The sequence below is a fragment of the Zophobas morio genome, unplaced genomic scaffold (genome assembly GCF_036711695.1).
Source record: "Zophobas morio isolate AGI-343-1 ecotype UQ-CSIRO unplaced genomic scaffold, CSIRO_AGI_Zmor_V1 ptg000252l, whole genome shotgun sequence".
Taxonomy (NCBI): domain Eukaryota; kingdom Metazoa; phylum Arthropoda; class Insecta; order Coleoptera; family Tenebrionidae; genus Zophobas; species Zophobas morio.
Genome location: NW_026972356.1, coordinates 13675 through 29487, shown reverse-complemented (window position 1 = coordinate 29487; position 15813 = coordinate 13675). Strand labels below are relative to the sequence as shown.

At 27.7% G+C, this 15813-nt stretch overlaps 1 long non-coding RNA gene across 1 annotated transcript; it reads left to right on the top strand.

Moving 5' to 3' along the window:
• Positions 1 to 7441: 7441 nt before the first annotated feature.
• On the top strand, positions 7442 to 9227 carry LOC135146646 (uncharacterized). Its single transcript, XR_010283898.1, has 6 exons — positions 7442 to 7494; positions 7685 to 7737; positions 7798 to 7872; positions 8494 to 8574; positions 8638 to 8764; positions 9000 to 9227. It is a non-coding gene; the product is annotated as an uncharacterized LOC135146646 (long non-coding RNA).
• Positions 9228 to 15813: the final 6586 nt, after the last annotated feature.

Genomic DNA, 15813 nt, shown 5'->3' with positions numbered 1-15813 from the left:
AATTGGTAACGACATTTGCTAGGGGTAAAGGCTATTAATTAACCAAAGTTAATAAAAAGTATAATTTCACTGTATATCTATTAAATAGATGGGGACTTTTCCTTAGCTTAGTTTCTGTGCAGAGTTGATAAACCTCTTTTAAGTTACCGTGAAGGAGAATACTTTATTTTTGTTAGGATACGCCCTCATATTTTCTATTTAGCATTCCTTCCTTAATCGTTCAAAACTATCTAACAAAAGTTTACTGTTTCGTAATAAAGCTCTGAGTGTTGTTGAAAATTTAAAGGAATTAGTTCTTTACTAATGTATACAATAAAAATTATGGAACAAAGAAAAATACTTAGGTTCCCTTAAGCAAAAATTTAAGGTGTTACTTTATTAGAATGTGAAGAATTAAGCTAAAGCAGAGATGTTATATATCTTTTTACGCTACAAGAGTTCGCTTTGGGCATCTTCCTCTCTTTTTTTATTTTTTTTTAGGGTTAAGGTTAAAAATAAATTAAAATTTCGAAAGGAATTTTCCAATTCTGAAGTTTGAAATACACAAACTATTGTATAAAAATTATCATATAGATATTAACTTGATATTTATATTTTCTTTATATTTCGTACGATGTCGCCTTTTTCCCAGAGATGTTCAATATTCCAAGGTCGAGATTCCAACGCTTAACGATTTTTAGTGGCTTTTCTTTAAGGAATTGGGTTTGCCTAACATGCTGCGGTGCTTTCTAACGCATAAGCTCCGCGGGAGTGCAATGTTCATTAGTCTTTTTCCCCATATTTTTTAAAAATTTTATTCTCACTCTATTATTTACGAAAATTAAGAATTTCATTAATATAAGTATTTATATAAACAGTCATATCGTAATTTTTTAGCAATAGCAATTTTAGCATTAACTTTGGGTCGGTAAAATTTATTAAACTAATCCTCTCTACTCTTCTTATCTATATTGAAGGCGTATAATCTTTAACGTTATCATATATTTATGTTATAGTTATTTTTTTTTTTAAATTTACTTCTTAAATATTAAGTAAAACATTAGCTACTTTTGAAGTAGAAAAATAAGCTCCGTCGAGCTTTTGCTTTAAATATTTACACTACAGGTAATTTTTAAAACAAATGAAAGTTAATAAAAACTATGTACATTAATACTAATTTTGAAGTTTTTCATGAGAGGGAAGTCTATAATTACTTTGTTTAAGGGATTTATGGTCTTTGTGTCATGAAAAGACTATTTTGTAAAGTTAGCTTGAAAAATTAAGTAAAAACGGTAAACGGTTTAGCAATATTGAATATCGTATTAAACTTTTTTTTTAATAAAAAGATATATCACTTATCAAATTATAACTCTACTACATCGTCATTTAACAGTATAAGTATTTATAGAATTATTCGGTTATTAAAAATTTATAAAAAGTGGGAGTAATGCAAAAATAAATTTGTAGAGCCCTCAGTAAAAAATCATAAAGTACGTATAACCAAGCAAAGAGAGATCAAGTAATTAAAAAAAATATTTATTATTATAGTTGTAAGCAGTAAAAAAACTATCATCTTTTAATTATTAAATAATAAAAATTATTATACACAAAATTTAGATTAAAAAGCAGAATACCTAACCCTAATGTAACCAATTTACCTAGTTAGGAAGTAAGGCAACCCGAACGAATAGTATCTTTTGTATAATTAAAATATGCCTTTTTTTTTTTACAAATTGTGCTAAAAAGTATAGAAATCGGTGTAGCTTAAGTTATAGTAAAAAAGATTCCTTTAATCTTGAGCTTCATAAAGCTATTTATCGAAATATTATTTTTTTTTTATATTTCCAAGTTAAAAACTTTACAAAAAAAATAGTGGTGAAAGGAGAAAACCACGGAGAACCACAATAAAAAAAAGTAGCAACCAAAAACAGAAATATTTTTAGTCAATTTTGAAACGCTTCCTTTATTACGTGGTTATTGATTTATATTCTAGAAAAATTAAAATAAACGCTGGTTATGAGGTGGTTGTAACGAATCCCTATTGCACAACCTGAGCTTAAGTAACTTTTTACCTATAACTACTAATAGTAGATTTTGTCTCCCTATTGAAAAGTTACTTGTTTGCGTTAACTCTAACGGTCCAAGAAAAAAGTAGAGAGCAAAAAAAATTATCGAAAGGAATAATTTTGTCTCATCTCCTTAAATATGAAATAATGTTTGGTACTTCCTATTATTATTTAAATAAAAGGAGTTAAAGTGCTTGCCACAGTATTACTTCAAATTTAAAGTTAATCTTCATAACGGAAAATATGTGGTAGATTTACTAATATGATTAAAAAAGACGATTTTCTTATCTTATTTTAGCTATACAGATTTCTAAACGCATCCTTTTTAAGACATTAAAATTTATAGGAAAAATTAATAGCTTTCCTCTACTGTAGATAATGCTTAAATTAAGGTTATTAAAACGACTTTTATAAAATTAGTTCTACCTTTAAACCTCTTTAAATGTAGGAAATAATTATTTTCTGATTATACAATAATCAATATTTTATTAGTTAACTTTTAATACACTAGTTTTATTAGAATTTTTTACTATGAAATAGATATTTCACTTAAAAGATAGATTGCCTTTTTCAATTTAAAAGGTCGAATGCCTATTTTTAACCCCTGAATAATGCATGACTTTTATGGTAAATTTTTATTTTTGTCTGGAAAAGCGATGTTTAGCTATATTAGTAAAATTATTTGTTTTAAATTATTATTATACTTTAACAAAAATCATTTGATAAGTATAAAATTAAAATAATGATAGCCACTTTATAAAAAGGTGGATCTAATAAAAAACCTAGGTGGTATAATAGTTGATTATTAGGTGACAAAGGTGAAAAATATTATATTAATATTTTTACTACAAAGTTATAAATTCTTAATATCTGCATGAAAAATAAAATTTTTTTTATTTCCCTTTTTTTTGACTTACAAATATTATGATTTTTTAATACTTTATTTTAAATAAATTTTTAAGTTCATATTAACCAACTATTTAGCTTTAATATTTCTTTTTTCCATAGGTTTTTCTTATCATTTAATTATTTATTTTTTTAAAATATAATAGTTATATTTAGTTCCAAAGTCATCCATTTTCTAAAATTATAAATTAATTTTCGTTATATGCTTTTTATACTAAGCTTTCAATTTTTATTTTACCACCCTTCCTATTTTTAATTTTTTGAGACCGCGGAAGGGCGTACATAAATTATAGTCTTTTACCTTCAGACATGATCAGAAACAAAATGGTTCCTTATTTAATACTGACTATTTTTAAATAAAATTATTATTATTATTTAAAAGATATATATATATACTTATGTAAGATAGTAAATTTTTGATAGTAACATTAACTATTTATAACTTGAAATTATACTGATAATATAAGCAAGAGTGTTCAGCATTAATAAAATACCATTAATTTTTTTAAAAAGCGAAGTATTATTAACATATTATTTGTTGATTTTTTGTATCCTGGACGTGCAACTTCCCAGGCACACCTCTCTAAAATTCTTTAAAGTAAGAAATTGTATAAATTAATAAAATAATGTAGAAGACTGCATTTTCACAGTATTGTATTAAAAAAAATACTTATGTTTTATGAATGTAAACTCTAATATATCCTGCTTGTTTCCAAACTAATGATTTTTATATAATTCAAGGGTCATTTTTTATATATGAAAATTTGTTACTATTTATACAACAAATTTACATTTTTGAGGTAATTTCAAATATTATTAGTATTTACTAAGGCATTTTCTGAACTTCGTTAATAATGGATTTTACGTCGCTCCATAAAGCTGATTTGCGGTTCAGTTGGACTGTTATACAGAATACAATCTTTTTTTTTTTTTTTTTTTTAAAATGTCTAGAGTAAACTTCATATATAGACTATTTATTATTATACACATCCGAATAATTTTTTTAACTTAAAAATGTTTTATTAAACAATAACAATTTAATAGCTTTTAGCACTAATAAGTATCTAAAAAATTTAATAGTTATATCTATATATAAAAACGCACGTTTAGATTTCGTAGTTGTTTAGTTAGTAAAGACACAAAAGTTTAGCTTTTTATAACTAAAGTTCTTTCAAAATAGTTATTAAAAATTGCTTCTCGCTAAAACTAACTTAAATTTTTATATACTACAGAAAAAAACTAACTGCTACTATAAATTATAGATTTTACAAAAATTATATGAAAATAGTCTTGTCGGTGTTTGCGCGAGCGACTAAAATTATAGTGTTGTTTACATTAAAGTAATAATATAGTAAGGAACTTGAATTTATCGTTTTTATTTGTTTGTCTATTAGACTTTAAAAGTTAAATATTAAGTTTCATTAGTTTCATTATATCTTTGAAGCGTTTAAAGCAAATGAGCGTCTTTATCTATATTTTTTGTTACATGTTTGAAGGGCTCTTAATAAAATAGTTATTTTTTTGGTATTGATGCTGCTCACTTGTAGTTTTTTATAATAATAATAAATTATTCATTGTATTATAATTTTTTTTTTTTTACCACAAGCATTTTTGCTTTGTGCTTTTGCAATTTTCACAAAACTGCAAAATTACTAGAAAGCTTAATCAAACTCCCCTTATTATCTTTGAAAGTATATTGCTAACAGTTCCGCCTAGCCATTTGTGTGGGCAGTTGATAAAATTACAAAGTATTTATAAAGGGTTATGCTCATTTATACTATAAAGTAAAATAACTGAGTACAACTGTGCTACATAAAAATATTTCAGTGCAAAAACTTTTTAAAACTAACAAAATTGATAATCTAGTGCTCCTCTGGTGGGGTTCAGATAATGAAAAAAAAATAATCAGAGACTCTCTTATTGAAAAGAAGGCTCTTTATTATCTTTCCGTAACATTTTAACTCTTAAGAACTATGAACGCAGAACCAAGAATGAGAGTGTAATACTAAAAGAAATAATCAAGTTCTTTTAAAAAAAGGCCAACTCTTCATTTTGATTGTGATAAAAAAAAGATTAATGCTAGTGAAAACTGTTTATTTATTAAAGTATAACTTACACTCTGAAATTATCATGCTCCGAAGATAATTTGATAAAACTTTTTCAGCAAATTTAAAAAGTTTTCTCTGAATTTTTTAACAGTTGCCTTATTGTAATGATAAATCATGTTATACCTCTATAAAAAAGTAAACTTTACTTTAACTAATATTGAAAGTTTGGATATACAATCGATTTACATTTATTAGTTAAGTTATTATTCTATATTTTAACTTTATTATAAAAAATTCTAATTTTTAATAGTATTATTATATAATAAACAGGTTTAAGATGAATTCTTAGGCTCTTTTTTTACTTATACTCAAGTACAGATGGCTGGAGCTGATATATAATTACTCTTGCTTCTCAAGCCTAAGTATTTTATTAATTTTTATTAGTTTAATTCTTATTAAGGTTTTCGTATCTGTCTTAATATTAGAAAGGTCAATCACTTAAAAAAAAATAACTAAACTAAGAATAGAGTTTTCCAAATTAAATTTTTTTTTGTTATTATAAATTAATGGCTAAAGATTAAGCTTTCACTAAAACTTATCTTATAACCCCTTCACCTCAAATGTTTTACCTCCTTTATTCCATTACATATGAAAACCTAGAACTAAAAAAATTCACTTATAGAATTTAATATAAACCGTGCTATTTTATTATTCATTTGAAGATAAATTTTAAGAGTGGCCCAAAGTTGCCGAGTATAAGTTTTATTATTTCTAAGGATTTAAAATTGCTTATTACCGATATGAAAAAAGTAAAAGGTAAACTATTAAATTAACTGGAAAGTAAAAAAAGAACTAAGAAATATATTTTTTTCAAATATTTAATAAACTAAAGGAACTGATTAAAAATTGAGTTTATACCGATTACTAAAGGGTTTGCAAGATGGACTTCTAAGTCAAGCTTAGCATTTCTACTTTCTATGCTCAGATATTTCTTCTACGCTTTATTATATACTTATAACTTCTGAAGTCAACAGTTATCCGTAGAAAGTGGTATTTTTTTAACAGTCTGAACAATAAATTATTGAATAATACGCTATTCATATGTTTATAAGATTTCGCTGAGCAGAGCAGCTTAACATATTTAAAAAAGTAATTATACGACGCAATGTTTTGAAGCGTAGTAAAATTTTTATAAATAAACTGTTTAGAAACATATAAAATCAACATTATTTTTTTCATTATATCTCCTAAGAAAACAATTTTTCTTTTTTAAAATACTTTGAAAGTTTTTATACCTATTCTACTACTTATATGTGTGCTCCTACGAACTAATATGTATTTTTAAAGCTTTTTTGAAGGTTGTATATTTCTTTCTACCCTTTCATTGTAGTTGTTTTAAAAAACTTAACTTATACATCCTGGCTTGCCCTTTTTATTAAAAAAAAATTAAACTTTGTCATAACACCTTCAAAGAAAGTTCAAATTATTATGAAATACTACTGAAAATTTATTTTTTGGTTTTTTTTACAATTTATTCAACTCTGTGTAACAAGTGTAAATCGACATGGTTAAAAAAAAAAAAACTTAAGAGTAAAGATAAAAATTTATAATCTAAAAATATTTTAAATACGCTTAACCTACAACTTCTTAAGTAAAAAAACGTATTCTTCAAATTTGTATGTTTATAAACTGCCTTTTTTAATTTGTTAAGATCTAAAACGCAATATACATTTATGGGTAGACCATCTTTATGCAGCTGGAGGTTTAAGATTTCGACTAAAGGGTGCGTTGTTATAATAGTAATAATATTTCATAGTATTATTTTTTTAATTCAAGGAAAATTAATGACATATATAGATTATAATAAAATGAAGTGGGCTCAAACAGTGGTAATACAATTCAATACAAACCCATTTAAATAGATAATTTTTTTTTTTAGGTAAAATTAATTACCATATACATTTTTTATTTAATAGCATATATAACGTAAATATATTAATTCGGTTAATGCTAGAATACTTAATCTATAAATCACTTTTTCATTTGAAAATCCTTCACACATATACGCATACATTTTAACGCTTATACCCTTTTATTTTGAGACTAAGTTTTAGTTTTCACTGCCAAAATAGATTAATTATAATATTTATTTTTTACTTAATAAGCTCATGTTTTTTTTTTAAAGAAGATTAATATAGATCGAGAGTGCCACTTAAGCCTATTATCCGCTTACTAAAAACGCATCTTTAATGTAGTCTAACTTTCGCCTATCGCAACTTTATAAAAAAATAATTTAACTTTAAAAGCTTTACTGGGGAATTAATGTATTTATATCTATAGAGAAAATTTAGCGTACTTTCAGCATTGGTTAATGACTTTTTCAAATATATTGGTTTTATAGTAGTTAGATGTGTGAGATATATATAAATATTAGCCTCTCCCCTCGTTGGTATTCTTGTGACCCCTATTGTTGTACTGGCTTATGCAAAAGAGAGGTGGGGAATGTGTTTACTGTTTAAAGTTTTTAAAGTTTTTAAAGTTCCTATCGTAATTTTCATGCAACTTTGTACTTAACTTTATTTAGTAAAATTTTTTTTTTTTTTTTTTTTTTATAGCCAGTGTTAATTATTACTTCTTTATAAGTGAGTAACTTTTGGACGTAGTAATTATTATAAATTAATTAAGGTTACAAATGACTTCCAGCTTACCGATACAAACCAAACTTAGAAATTATAAAAGTAATAACTTTTTACTTTTATATTGTTATAAATTCCAAATTAATGTTTTAACTTAAATAGCTCCCGCTTGTCCTTCAAAATGGAAGTTCAAAAATTTTGAAGAAATAATAATAGGAGCTTTAATCAACTATTATGGTGTGCAATATAAAACTGGATAAGAATACAAACTTAATTACAAATAATTTCGGTTGAAAAGGCCTCTAATCTTTGAGCTAATTATATACTTAAGGGATCACCGAGATAATGGAAGATCATTGTTTTTGTTTAGTTAGCTTATAAAGCAAGCTTTAGCCAAATAAGTGGTTTAACATAAACAAAATATTTAAAAAAGTAATCTACCTTTCTATAAACGACAGAGCCCAATTTTTAAAGAAATTTTTTTTTACATAGAATAAGAATAGAAACTATATTTTAGAAGACTCTGAGTGCTTACTGTATTAAAGTAATATATTATCATATTAAGCTAATTACAATGTTATAAGCAAAGGTAAGCATATTAGCTACTCTATCAATAACAAAGAAAATAAAAATATGACGGTTTTTAAAGTTTTACAATTTATAGCTTTGCCTTCGCTTAATAGTAAGCAGCACTGGAGTATTACCAAAAGTAAATTACAGTTATACACCCATTCCTTTTTTTCTATGGTATTAGGTTTATACACGTTCAATGCTTAATATTATGAAGCTTTATATTTATTTGTATTTAACTTTATTTATCGAACTTTTATAATTTTCCCTAAAAGACATATCACACAGAAAACTCCCCATCAATAAAAATAGTAATAGCTTTTGAAAAAATCAAAGAGCCGAAGGAAGTAATAAAACGTATTGAAACGCGTAAGTTATTTATTCATCTCGTTTTTTTTATATTTTTATTTTTTTCTTATAATAATTTTATAGGACTCCAGCTTTGCACTATATTTATTAAATGTATAAAAGATTTGTTTAATTGCGTTACTATAAAGCAACACTCTGTGTTGTTTTTGGATGCCGATTGGTTAACCCAATTGGACGAATTCGGCATCATGTATTGTCCTTCACTTTTTCTTTTTTTGCTTTTAAAGCAAAACATTTTTTACAAAATTTCTTATACAATTAGCGAATTCACTAAAATAGTAAATGCAGCGGAAAAGTGAAAGCTAATTTAGTTGCTAAGCCAACTAGCTATTAATGAATTTTCTATTATATATATAATTATAATAATATCATATCTATATAATAATTATTTTGAATATTATTAAAAAAAAAATTTCTAATAATAGAAACCTCAATAACCTGATAAAAATTTACCGAAGAAAAACCTTTTTAGTTGCTGTATTCAAAAAAATATCTCTGGATAATTTAATCTTCTGCAACTATTTTTCTTGCGATTATCTCATCATGAAACCCTTAACTACCTTAGAAGTTCTAACAGTTTTATTAATAGCTATGAAAACATTTCCCAGGAAATATAAAGAAAGAAGAGAGCTATAACTCTTCGAAAACCTAAATATGGCTTATTATAAATGAACTAATTTTTATGTATTTTTTTTTAGTCTTCCGCCGAAACGCTTTCCTAACTATTTTAAGATTTAACTTTCTATGCTATTTAAATACCTCTTAAAAAATAGCCTACAAAAATTAAAATAGCGTTACAGTCTAAAAACATCTACCCGTTATTAAGCCGCTTTCGTTAATATTCAGTTTAAGTGGTTTTCATAGAGAAGTTCGTGGAATACTTTTTATTAATATAAAGCTTGTTTAACATAAGATCCTTATAAGTACTCCTAACATAAGTTCAATAATTGAAATACATGGCATAAAGGACTAGTTAATTTTGTCCAAATAATAAAGTTACTTAAAACAAATTGTTACGCACCATACATTCATAAATTCAGTGTTTGTTACTCCAATCGAGAACTAAAAAATAAATAAATTAAAATAAGTAATGAAAATAAATATTGAAAATAGATTTTCTTTCTGTGCTTGCTCCTTTTTTCCTTTTATTATAAAATATTATACTCAAGCCTTCTGGTCTTTGTTAAGGTATTTTTAGTATAAAGCGAACTAAAGATTGACTTCTATGATTATACGAACTTAAGTCCTTAAAATTTTTTAGATAATTCTATGATTTTTTTTGCTTTACAAAAATGAGTTTTGTGTACAACGCAATAATGGTTAGATAAGTACGTTGTGGTCACAAACTTGACATACTCTACTTGTCCTTAAGACGTACAAGATTACAAATCGAGCTTGGATATTTGCTCTCTAATAAGGTCTTCTCTCTAGGTGCCTATGTATACGGTTTGATCCCTTTTTTAAAAGAAAATCGAGTTTTGTTCTTTTTAAATTCTCCCCTTTTTATGTTCCGCTGCGCTGTGTCTAGTCACGGGGGTATTTATTGTTCTATTTCATTACAATTATAATATACTTTTCTTAATGATGTGGAAGGTCACGTTGTTTAAGGTTGATTGGAAATTTAAAGGAGAGCTCTTATCGTTTTATTATGGCGGGAACTTTTGTGTGTTAGAAAAAAAAGGTTGTCGAGAAAAACTTAGCTTTGGTAACTTTATAAAAGCTTAATTACTTTAAAGGATACTCTAAGCTAATTAAAAATGGGCAGTACCATTAAACTACTAGCGTTTTCTAGAACAGTTAAAAAAATGAAAGGGAAAATAATGTATATAAAACATAAAAGTATTTTTCGCTAAGACAGTGCATCGCTTCATTACTTAATAATTGCAACGATAAACTTTTACGAACTGCTGTTCAGATTTAATTATATTTCAGTGTTCTATTTCTCAAGACGTATCTTTAGATAAATCCTTAATTTTTTTTTTCAACCTGAATCCTGGCCAGTGGAAAGAAATTTCTGTTATTTATCACCTTCAATGCTCAAGTGAGTACGGTTAACAAGTATAAATATTGAAGCAATGAAAATGAAATTTTGTAGGGCCAGTGGAAAGAAATTTCTGTTATTTATCACCTTCAATGCTCAAGTGAGTACGGTTAACAAGTATAAATATTGAAGCAATGAAAATGAAATTTTGCAGGCTCAGTATATAACTCCCGACGCAGACTTAAAACACTACATATGTTTTCCGTTAGTTAACTTGCTTTTTACCACACCTAAAAAGCGGTATCGTTTTTTATATATAACTCATATTTTTGTTTTAAAATTTCCGTGGAGTCTAATCCTTTTTACATGAGAGGAGCTTTACTTAGTCTGTTTAAATAAAACTTTTTAAAATATACTACGTATGCGTCATAGAAAGCAGTTCTTGCGGGGCGAATAATTAAGAAGGGAAATAACAAAGTTTTTTTTTAAATATATTGTAATTCTCAACTAATGCTTCCTCTTTTTAGAGGAATAAAAATACTCTTTACAAAAACACCATCGTTAAATGCAAGTGTTGAAAAATCGAATTATAGCCAAGTAAAATTGGGAGATTCTCGCCTTCAAGCTAAAGTGGCCCACTTTTCAAGTTAAAAGGCATATTAACACCTCTAAGTTTAATTTATTATTATAAGCAACCCAAACATACATTTTTATTTTATAAAGCAAAAATATATATATATATATATATTCGGTAAAATCTGAAGTTATTTATTTTTTAAAAAAAAATTTCATGTTATAGTTATTATCGTGTACTAATTTATAGTTCGAATATTTTAACAGGTTTATAAATGAATTCTGAATTCGATAATTTATTGAAATATATTTACAACATACCGATAAGAGGCCTTTACGATTATTTAAACTTAAGTTAATTCCTGTTAAGGGCGAGTAATAATTTTTTGCAGCGTTTGAAAAATAGCTGTACACTCAACTTGGTCGTATTTAAGTAATTTTAAATTGAAAAATTGTTAGAAAAAGATTTATGTAAAACTATTTTTTTTGGTGTCCACTCCACTGTAAAGCATGAACTTTGCAAGGATTTAATACTTAAGTTTCAGATCTCGATAAAGCTAATTGACCAGAAAGCAGAGCAGTAGTGTAACCCGCGTCTTAGTAAAATTTAAGGTAACTAAAATTTGAAGGGAAAACGCTTAATAGCGTGACAATTAAAATTCTTGCTACTTTTGAAGAAGGACCTCTCTAAAAGATAATTGGTAATTATTAAATTAAGTTTACATTGTTTGCATTGAACCAACTAGATCCTTGGTTCGAAAAACGTTTTAAATAATTACAATTTCGTTATAAAAGTTTTCCTACTGTTAAATAACTTTATTTTACTTTTTACTAATTGTAGGAGTTTTAGGGTAGCGTTATGCTTTTTTTTGAAGCAAAACTACGTTTCTAAAACTTTATAATTTATATGTAAAGTTTTTTAATTCTAGAAAGTAATTACATTCGTTTACTCCCCAGGACCGTTTAGGAATAAAAATTGCTTAGATTTTAAAATAGTGTGAGTGCTGTTATTATATTGATGGTCAGTTAAGGTTCTCAAACTTTATAAATGAGCTTTAATTTATAACACGTAACTTTTCCAGTTAGTTATATTTAGCTATATTTTAAATTTTATCTACTACTGTTTTTATATAATTCAATGCCCACCCCATTACTAAAGGGCCACAGTTTTCCTAAGTTCTGAAATGAAACTAATGAAAACAAAATTACGTTAAATAGAATTTAACTTGCGGACCTACAGGCTCACTTTGTATAAATAGCAGGAGAATATATTAAATTTTTAAGTGAAACTAGTAAAATTACTAAAAAATGTTAAATAAAATAATTTATTTTTCGGGCCCACCGGTTCATATTGTATAGTTACCAGAGAAATATACTAAGTTCTAAAGTAAACCTACCTAATATACTGTAATTTTTGTTTATTTGAGTGAATGCGAAACCAAAGGCCCACTTCGTATAGTTAGCAGGAAAAATACCAAGTTCTTGAGTGAAACTAAAGAATAACTATAAAATTTATTAAATAAATCTATTAAAACTGCAGACCTACAGGTTCCCTTTGTATAGTTCTAAAGTAAACTAACATTATTACTTAAAATTTTGCTATATAGAATAAATTTAACTGCGGACCCACAGGCTCATTCGTATAGCTAGCAGAGCTAAATATTTAAGTCTCCAAAGTATAGCACTATGACTCTGAAAGTTGAAATAATCTAAAATTGCAGTAAACTTTGATACCCATAAAAATTAATTTATTTTTAAAAATATAGCACTTTTTAATTCGGTTTTATAGCACTGATAATGAAGACTAAAATATTAATTAATTAAAATTTTTTCTACTAGAATAGCAGTTTTCTTTTCATCGTGCAAACTAGAAAAAGATTCATGGAAATATGCATATTCTTTAGTCATCTAGTTTATATACAATTTTAGTATAGAGACCCATAAGTGAGAAGTAAAAAAACTTATCACATTCTCAGAAGTCCCTATGCTTTATATTATAAATGACCTCTTACATCAAACGCAGAGTTGAAAATTAGCAATACCGGCATCATTTTTCACATATCGCATATCTTACTGTTTTTGCATAAGTAAAATCTGAACACCCCTCCACAGTTTTTTAAACGCAAAACTCTCCTCACATCTCTGCCCAAATTTTATCTAATTAATCCCGTATATCACAAATGATAAAAAAGCGAACACTACAAAGAGAAAATAAACAGCGTAACCAGTTTATTAACGGACTCCCTATTAAAAAACTGAAATCTTTTTTTTTTAAGTTTTCTATAAGTTAAGTGGAGGATAGTAAAAGCTTTCATATAAAAAAGCGAGAACTTTTAGTACCCTCTTTATAAAAGTCGTTGAACAAGTTTTCACTTTTGAAAATAGAAACTAATTATATTGTCTCCAACCTTTTCTTAATTAAAGGGTTAGAACGGGCCGAAGTCTCTAAAGTCAAAGAGGTTGACGTTACTTAAGCACAAAAGATAAAAAAAGGTACTGCGGTATTGAAGATATTGCCAACACGTTTATTAAGTAATTACAGATAAATGCCTATCTTATAAATGCTAACCTTCCTACCTTTTTTATTAAAAAACCGTCCTAACTTCTTTACCATAAAACTATAAACCTTAACTATATTTATAAAATTATAATTCCCATTGTTCACTTTTAAGATAGGAGCATAATAAAAGATGTCAAATTACATAACATCTAAATTTTCACTTAGGTTTCTATAAAAACATTTAATAATAAAGCAGATTTTTAGACTCTTAGAAAACCTCTCGAAAAATTAAGTGTTTAAATAAATCAACGTTAACGAGTTAATACTAATTGTTTTTCTGCAATTTTTATACTATTTCTGTTCTTCTTTTGAACAGAGTTTAATTTTAAAAATATTCACATCACTGGTGAAGTTTCTGAAGCCTTCAAAAACATCTCTTTCAAAGACAATCAAGTCGAATTTTTATAAAAATGTATAGAGGATAATGCAATTCCTTATGGTTCCATACTTTTGGACGTAATATAAATGAACTTTAGCCTGTTTACAAATCTGTAAACGTTATTTTTCTATACTGGCATATTCGGTCAACTATCAGTGAATATAATAAAGAGACCCCTTAAAAAAAACAGAGAAGATATAATATAATACAATTACTAAAACTGCAATGAGGATGGTGAAGAAGTAAAGAGCAATCGCAGCTTGTATTAAACATCAAAATAAGAAAGTAAAGACTGGGCAGTTAATCAGACTCCTTATAATACAGTATAAGAATAGTTAAGTTTAAAAAAAAGGATTATCTTTTAAAAATGCATTAACAAAGATCATGTTTTTTGTTGTAATAGCTTGTATTCACAATCAGGCCTCAGCGTGTTAGCAACTCACAACTTAAAAAAAATTGCGATGTAATAAAATTACTTTCAAAGCTTAGCAGCTTAAGCTAATAAAAAAGAAAAACTTCATTTCTGAACAACATCAGTATTATTTTTTTCTCAATACTTGAACTTATCGGGCTTACAAACACCACTTTGTAGGCACAGTGAAAAAATTTCTTTGATAGAATTTCAGTTATTGTGTAACGTGAAAGTTGCGTGCATGAGGGCGCCACTAACTGGTTTCATAAAAGGCGTGGCATGTACACAGTGCTTTTCCTTGCCATAGCCCATCCCATTAAAGGGGCCGCTTCTTTGAAATAAGTGTTGGGGATACGCGCTCGCCCCTAAGACCACTAACAGCCGGAGTCCCACAAGGATCTCTTTAATCACCCCTATTCATTGCACTTTATATACGCGACGTGTTACCGCCTGACGGTTCCCATAGCGGGAGGCCTTATTGCGGAAGACACAGAGGTTTACCCCTCGTCAAAGTCACCTGTCCTAATTGTGCCAGCATCTGCCGTACTACCTGGTGACGCTTGCCAACTAGAGTCGTCGTGAGAAAATTACTATTGATGCGTAAAGACCAAAACCCTCTTTATCCCAAAGAAGCGCACTACGTCGCTAACGCCGCTGCCTTCAAAAATAGGGTAATTCCTTGCTTCCTGAGTCATTATCGACAGTAAGCTCTTGTGTCTGTCGCACGTAAACTATAGCGCGGCGAAGGTCAAGTCAGTGACTCAAACTCTTTACCCTTTTTTTTGTGCCCGAAGCAAACTCTGGCTGCACATCAAATGACACTTGTTTTTGTTGTGCATCCTACCGGTCATGACAAACGCATCTACTGCCCGGGCCTACGACTCACAGCCAGTAGTCTCTTCGCGTCAAGTAAGACAAAACAAGCTGCTACACCTTATGACTGGGGCGCCGTGGTTTTCCGCAACGATGCCTTACATCAAGACCACCAGATGGAACCTCTGGGTAACGTTTTTTCGACGCATTGCTGTCGCCTCCTACGCTCGGCTCAATCAGCACACCAATCGATTACTGACGTATGAGGCCAACTATGACATCTGGGCCGGCACACGCTTTAGATTCTAACTATTAATATCTGTTAGGGGTAAAGTTTTTTGAAAAAGGAGATTGCTTTAATGCCAGCTCAAAGTTAATAAGTACGCTACCACTCTGTTGAGAGCTCATAATTTCGGTGTTTCATTTTTTAGACCCGATCGATCCCCGGAAGATTTTATTATAACAAAAAAGGTCTTTTCTTATTAGTCGCGTGACCAGTGTCATCGTTGTCAGCTCTTTAT